Consider the following 8,455-nt stretch of genomic DNA (forward strand, 5'->3'; position numbering starts at 1 on the left):
ATATATAACGCTATGTTTATCAATATATTACGTTTCTTTGAGTACCGGGCAAACAGCAATATGTAAGTATTTACATATCATATTTCATATATATAGGAATTAATAAATGAATTCTATTAAATATAATGTCACTTGCTAATGTATTGGAAAATTAGGAAATATATGATGTGAAATGTCTTCATGCATACATTCATTTAGTACTGTATAAGTCAAGTTTACTTCTAAACTTTTTTCTTAAAGGCAAGTTCTATAAGACGGCGGTTGGATCAGCAATGTTATATGCCGCTTAGTTTTGGCCGACTAAAAGGCGACATGTTCAACAATTAGGTGTGGTGGAGGTGCGTATGTTTAGATGGATGTGTGGCCACAAGACGAAGGATCTAGTCCGGAACGATGATATACAAGATATAGTTTGGTTAGCACCAATTGAAGAGGAGCTTATCCAAAATCATCTGAGATGGTTTGGGCATATTCAGCGCAGGCCTCCTGAAACTCCTGTGCATAGCAGACTTGTAAAGTTTGCGGAGAATGTCAAGAGAGGGCGGGGTAGAACGAATTTGACATGGGAGGAGTCCGTTAAGACAGACCTGAAAGATTCTAGTATCACCAAAGAGCTAGCTATGGACAGGGGTTTGTGGAAGCTTGCTATCTATGTGCATGAGCCATCAATTGGTTGCTAGATCTTATGGGTTTCACCTATAGCCTAACCAAAATTTCTTGGGACTAAAGGCTTTATGTACTTTATTTATTAATGCAAAACTGATAATGATATATTCAATTGGTATTTTTAAAATACAAACTAATGGTACGAAATTATCTATTAATTGCATAACATATTTCAATAACTGAAATTGTTAGTACATCATGTTTAATATAATGTTACGTGTTTATCTTTTTACGGTCAGGTAAAACTAATTGAAAGTACTAATTTAGTCGTTTGTCATGTCATACTTAACTGAGATCATCTACACCAACATGTCAGCTCTACCACTAACTCATTAAAAAATGTATGGTTGACAATATATTGCAAAATCGTAGTAAGGACTGCACAAAATTATAGGAAGTTATTTTCTATCAATAAATCAATGTATTCTCCACCCCAAAACGAAAATGATCATCCATCGTCCTACATAAAAGAATTAGCAAGTTATAACTGAGCTACAACAACTAAAGTATTGAATTAGCTATCAAATGAGCTACAGCTACTGCATGTACCCCCTATTTTCCGCAATATAAGAAAACACCAATTTAAGGTTGCTTTCGGTTCCCCGAACTAAGCCGCAACACTATCCGCGTGAAGTCGTAGCTCTATATGAGCGGCATCAGCAAGTCGGGACTAATCCATGGGTTTCACCTATAGCCTACACCAACTTGCTTGGGAGTAAATGGTTTGTTGTTGTTGTTGTTGTATTGGTTCACTACTTGGAGACAATATGTACTTTTTTTATTAATCCAAATTTGACAATGATATATTAAATTTGTATTTTTAACATACAAACCAAATGGTACGAAATTATCTATTAATTGGATAACATATTTAAAAAACTTAATTTGTTAGTAAATCATGTGTAATATAATGTTACATGTTTCTCTTTTTACGGTTAGGTACAACTAATTGAAAGTACTAATTTATTCGATTGTCATGTTATACTTAACTGAGATCATCTACACAAACATGTCATCTCGACCACTATCTCATTAAAAAACTGTATGGTTGACATTATATTGCAAAATCATAGTAAAGACTGCACCAAAATATAGGAACATTCTTTCTATCAATAAATCAATGTATTCTCCGTACCAAAACGATAATGATCATCCATTGTCGTACACAAAAGAATTAGCAACTTCTAAATGAGCTATCGCAATTGAAATAGTTTGCAACCGTTTCTACTGATTTTCATATGTAATGTTTGACATACGTTAATACACAAATTGTATCTTTATTACAATGTATGTAACATATTTCTATTTCAATAGAGAAGGAAATTACTTTTTAATGCATATGATACTCAAATATCATTTCTATATGATAAAACATGTGTTTGGAATTCATAATATTGAAACATGTCACTTTTAACTATTTTAAATACATTTATTAAAAAATGGGAAACCTAGTGAACTAATTTTTTTATTTCAATGCAAATTTGCTATTAATATATTGACAAATGACGATCGAGCTGAATTGTTCCTATAGGGGAAAGAAAATGCGTTCATGGAAAAGTTGTTGTACAAATTTTTATTACTGGTTTTACATATTTCTTTGTACAATCTGTCATCAATATAGATAGCTTCGCATAATTTCCGCCAGACTATTTCAAAAAGGTCTTAAATGGTACACGCTAATTGTTATATCCCGTCGGACTACATCCCTGTCAGCCTAGTAGCGCACATATCGGTACATAAGCTGGACGAAAATTGCAGCTACTCCTTGAGATGCAATAAGTGATGCTACCAGTGTAACCACTTCTTTGAACTTATTGCTCATTTATTACAAACCAAGGCTTGTGTAGGTGGAACATTGCCTGCCTATATTATACGCACAACCCATTGTACAGAGTCACCAGCAAAGGCACCAGTTCAATCTGTAAGCAGCCCTCTTCATTCGCACCGCATCTGGACATCTCAAGAATGAATATTCCTGCAGATAACCTGGTAAGTTCTTCTATCTTCGAAAATAACTTGTTAGGATCTGTTTCCTATAACTTCATGCTTTAAAAAGTTTACTTCCATGTTCGGTTTAGGGTGTCGGATTAGTGGTATATGAAGATGTTATGTATATACCACAACCGGGTGGAAGCTGGAATGGGATTGACCAGCAAACACTTCGCCGATGCATCCATGGATTCAGTCCTGCACGCAGGGTGGCATGGGGGAGCGAGCATGGCGGTAGGCATTTCCTCGGTTGTCCTATAAATGTAAGAAGTATCAACTAAGCCCTCTAGTCAATGTGAACTTCCTATATTTATGCTTACTTTTCCCACACTGCCATTGTATTCAGGGACAAGAATGTGCATGGAGTTGTTGGGTTGATCCGGAACATGGAACTGCCATGAAGAACTACCTGGCCAGCCTACATCTGGACTTAGAAAATACATTGGTGAAACTAGAAGATGCCAATGAAGAGAAGAGTTGCAAGGACAACCATTTCATTTCTAACAATAAGATGCTGAAGGAGCGACTTCTATCAATTAGTGCAGACTCAAAGAAGAAAGATTACGTAATACTTTTTTGTATTTCACTTCTACTTATAATCATTAGTGTTTACTATCACTGAAATTCAGATTTCAATGATTGTAATATTATTTAGCACCTCAGTTCATGACTCTATGTACTAGCTGTACTATCTGCATTTCAGTATTTCACATCATGAACTAATGATGTTTCACTTCATGTAGTACTCATGTTTTTTACCAAAATATATAAACTTAGATTTATTTCCCAGTTCACACTATAATTTAGTAACGTCTCATATTTGTTTTAGTGAAGGTAAAAAACATTTTGAAGCAAATTTTCACAGCTTATAGAACTGAAACATGATAATTGAACTATGTACATATATATTTAGGATTGAAATTATTGAATATATTGACTATTTCACACATCATAGGTATTGATACTTACTAACTACATTGGCAATTGAAATATGAAATACTTATCGTTGTATGTTTCGGTTTCTTTACAATAAATTCTTTTAGAGGATACATGAGCAAGTACAATTACTTACTACATTTAGTATTGCAGCCTAACAATTTTGTGAGAGGTTTATTTATTGAAGTGAAATACATTACATAAGAAGTAGCAGAAATGTTATAGAAACATTACATAAGAAGTAGTAGAAATGTTATACAACAATTTTTTACGGACTGATTTATAATTGATAAAACCTTTACATAACAAGTTGCAGAAATGTTACAGAACATGCTTACTCAAATATTCTGGAAACAACATTTCAAATCTAGGTACTCAACCATCCTAAATATGGTTTAATTGAAACCGAATCTTAAATGCCAACCATGTAGACACACAAAATGACATATGAAACACAACTACGATCTGAAATTTCACTGTCCCACAGTTAATTATCGATTCTTCTCCTCTTCATCGATCTTCCATCCGTGCCGATCCTCCGCAGCTGCAAGTACGCAATTGGCTCTTCGTGTACACGATGTAATCTTTCAGCCTCAACATCAGACGCAGCGTCGCCTTCATCTAGCTCTGCTTCAAATTGTATATTATGACCAACCATGTTTTCTCCAACCTCCTCCTCCAAACCATTATCTTCAAGGATGAACAAAGGAGGCTGCACACCAGAAACATATTAATCACCCACGAATGAAAATAAAATGTACTAAAGTGGACTTACTTCTATTGGTTCGACATGGCTATCCTGCAAGATTTTCGCATTTACTGTAACTGGAGGCCTAGTGGAGTCAGCATCATCTTCACATGAGCTTCCCTCAGAAATTTTCTAAGAAGCATAAGTGAAAGAAAAATAGAAATGAATCATTGGAAGAAGATATTGACATGCAAACCAAATGGTACTGAAATTAGAATCTTCGAATATTAAATATGAGAACATAACAAGCAACTGCTTATAGCAAGTACCTTGGATGAACTAAGATTTCCTTCCATCTAACCCGGATCATTGCTGCCATTGGTGAAGGCAGAGAGGAAAACACCACTCTTCTCATCCATGCTCATTGTGTACCAATAGTTTGAGAGGTAGGAGGAGTTGTACAAGTGTAAGTGTTGCTCTTATACTACTCCTGCGAGAGGTAGTTTTCCCACCAAAATGGACCTCCAAATTTTGAAACTATACCGAGAAAAATATCCAGGGTATTGTTTTTTCATTTCACTCCTATATGTTTTTTCACATATAACACCTCCTTACATTTAGAAGTTTCACTGTTTGATCTATTTTGTTTCTGTCACATGTATGGTATTAATGTAATATTAAACTGCCTTTAGAACTTTACATATCTCGTCTACCTAAGTGGCCAATGTGTAAAATATGTCTGCTGCTGAATAGTACTAACAATGAAGAGAGTGGTCTGTGTTGTCAAATCCATGCCAAATCCATCTCGTACACCGAGGGGGTGACTTCTGTCATAGCACGCGCGATACTATGGAACCCATCTCTCCCACTACATCTTCCCATACCTAAAAAACACAGCCATAGAAGCACTCAACATCCACAGCTCTGAAATCTCCATTGATGTTCTGCCTCTACCTCTCCACCGCATCAGCCGAAGAGTATTACTTATCTTCCAATCTCCACTGCATCATCTGGGGGATTATTATGTTAACTCTTCTTCTAATGATCTAAAAAAGGAGTGGATTCATCAAGAAACAGAGGTTAGGTGGAAATCTCTTATCTATACAAATTCTTTTCGGTTCATCCAAGCAATTCCTGTTTAGTATGACCACCACTTACCATTATCTTGCCCTCTCTTCTCTACAAATATGTTTAGTTGGACCATGGAAGGATACTTCTTGAATTCTTGCAAACTAGCATAGTTTCAGTTCTAGAATGAAACATCTTCATTATATGATATACGATTCAAATAGCTACAGAACCGTTGACTGGAATACGTTTTCTTGTTTTTCATTGATAAGTGTAATATTTATTGTGTGTTACTTAAAAATATTATTTCTATATTAAAGTGAGTACAAATGACATTACATTAGTAAACATGGATATAGGTCTTCATACATTTCATATGTTAGTGAAAGTATATATTTATCTGAACATTGGAATTAAACTGTTACAAAAATAATGAAACATTTCACTTCACAATGTATAACAATATGTAATGAAGTGATATGCACAAATATATTGTGTTATTACATTTTTATTACATTTCATATAGCAATGCTTCTAGTTTATGAATTAATGAAACAAAGTTTGTTCAGATTGAAAGAAACATTATTAAAATAGTAAAATTAACTTGTGTACCTACTCTGTGTATGTAGGATTTGGTAGAACATGTCTGGACATGATCAAACTTCAGATAGGAAGTCCAATGATTCTAAAAATTCGGACACTTCAGAATGTGATGCAGCAACTCCTAGAAGTTCTTGCAAAAAAGTAGCTGCTATTATAAACAAGTTTGACAATTGTAAAAGGAAGATTGTGAAAGATATGGATTTTGGAGGACTGTTGGACCTCCCACAAATAAACAAGTTAGATCGCAAGTTCACAGTCCTACTGCTATGCAACACTGAACCTAATACTAGAACAATAAGAATCAATGATAAAGTTTCCCTGACAATAACTGATGAAGATGTCCATAGAATTCTAAGAATATCGAAGGGTCCTAACTTATTGAGAGGATTAGACTGCCAATCAGTAGACGAGAAAATTGAATTCTTGCGTCTGGCAATGGGATCTATTACATACGACCCTGAAGAGATGAACAGTTTGAAGGTGGCTGAAACAATAATAACCAGGGACTACCCAAATGGTATGGATGCAACACGGGTTGACCAATTCAAGACTTCTTTTGTCTGCTTCATAATGGGATATTTCTTAATAGCTCGCAGCAGTGCTAATCACGGAGCTAAAGATTTCTGGGGCTCACTACTAAAACCAAATGAAATACCATCATACAACTTTTTCTCAGCAGTAATTGATGAAATTATGAATGCAGCCAGAAAAGCTCAGTATGAACTGAAGACCAAAAAATGTGTGAAATATGTATTAGGTTGCCCACTACTTTTGCAGGTCAGTAATGTAATTGAAAGAAGCATGATGCAGAATTATTGTGACGCCCCCGATTCAATCGTACACTAATCATGCACGCAAATGTGTACGATCAAGATCAGGGACTCACGGGAAGATATCACAACACAACTCTAAAACATAAATAAGTCATACAAGCATCATAATACAAGCCAGGGCCTCGAGGGCTCGAATACAAGTGCTCGATCATAGACGAGTCAGCAGAAGCAACAATATCTGAGTACATACATAAGTTAAACAAGTTTGCCTTAAGAAGGCTAGCACAAACTGAGATACAGATCGAAAGAGGCGCAGGCCTCCTGCCTGGGATCCTCCTAAACTACTCATGGTCGTCGTCAGTAGCCTACACGTAGTAGTAGGCACCTCCAGTGTAGTAGGAATCATCGTCGACGGTGGCGTCTGGCTCCAGGGCTCCAGCATCTGGTTGCGACAACCAGGTAGGAGGGAAAGAGGGAAAAAGGGGGGAGAAAGCAACCGTTAGTACTCATCCAAAGTACTCGCAAGCAAGGAACTACACACATATGCATGGGTATATGTGTAAGGAGGCCATATCGGTGGACTGAACTGCAGAATGCCAGAATAAGAGGGGGATAGCTAGTCCTATCGAAGACTACGCTTCTGGCAGCCTCCGTCTTGCAGCATGTAGAAGAGAGTAGATTGAAGTCCTCCAAGTAGCATCTCCAAGTAGCATCTCCAGTAGCAACGCATAGCATAATCCTACCCGGCGATCCTCCCCTCGTCGCCTATGGAAAAGCGATCACCAGGTTGTCTGTGGAACTTGGAAGGATGTGTTTTATTAAGTATCCGGTTCTAGTTGTCATAAGGTCAAGGTACAACTCCAAGTCGTCCTGTTACCGAAGATCACGGCTATTCGAATAGATTAACTTCCCTGCAGGGGTGCACCAACTTACCCAACACGCTTGATCCCATTTGGCCGGACACACTTTCCTGGGTCATGCCCGGCCTCGGAAGATCAACACGTCGCAGCCCCACCTAGGCAAAACAGAGAGGCCAGCACACCGGTCTAAACCTAAGCGCACAGGGGTTTGGGCCCATCGCCCATAGCACACCTGCATGTTGCGAGGGCGGCCGGAAGCAGACCTAGCCTAGCAGGCGTTCCAGTCCAATCCGGCGCGCGCCGCTCCATCGCTGACGTCTGAAGTGCTTCGGCTGATACCACGACGCCGGGATACCCATAACTGCTCCCACATAGATGGTTAGTGCGTATAGGCTCGTAGCCAACTCAGATCAAATACCAAGATCTTGTTAAGTGTGTTAAATATCCGCAAACGCCGAACAGGGCCAGGCCCACCTCTCTCCTAGGCGGTCTCAACCTGCCCTGTCGCTCCGCCACAAAGATCCACTCGCGGGTGCTCCACCAGCCGACCCTTCTTTGGTCACCACATGTATCATGTATAACGTATATAGTATATACCCGTGATCACCTCCCGAGTGATCACGGCCCGATAGTATAGCACAGCAGACGGACAAGAATGTAGGGCCACAGATGAAAATACTAGCATCCTATACTAAGCATATAGGATTGCAGGTAAAGGTAACAACAGTAGTAACAAGGACAGGCTATGCATTAGGATAGGTATAACAGAAAGCAGTAACATGCTACACTACTCTAATGCAAGCAGTATAGAGTAGAATAGGCGATATCTGGTGATCAAAGGGGGGGCTTGCCTAGTTGCTCTGGCAAGAGAG

The sequence above is a fragment of the Triticum aestivum genome, chromosome 3A, assembly GCF_018294505.1.
Source record: "Triticum aestivum cultivar Chinese Spring chromosome 3A, IWGSC CS RefSeq v2.1, whole genome shotgun sequence".
NCBI lineage: Eukaryota > Viridiplantae > Streptophyta > Magnoliopsida > Poales > Poaceae > Triticum > Triticum aestivum.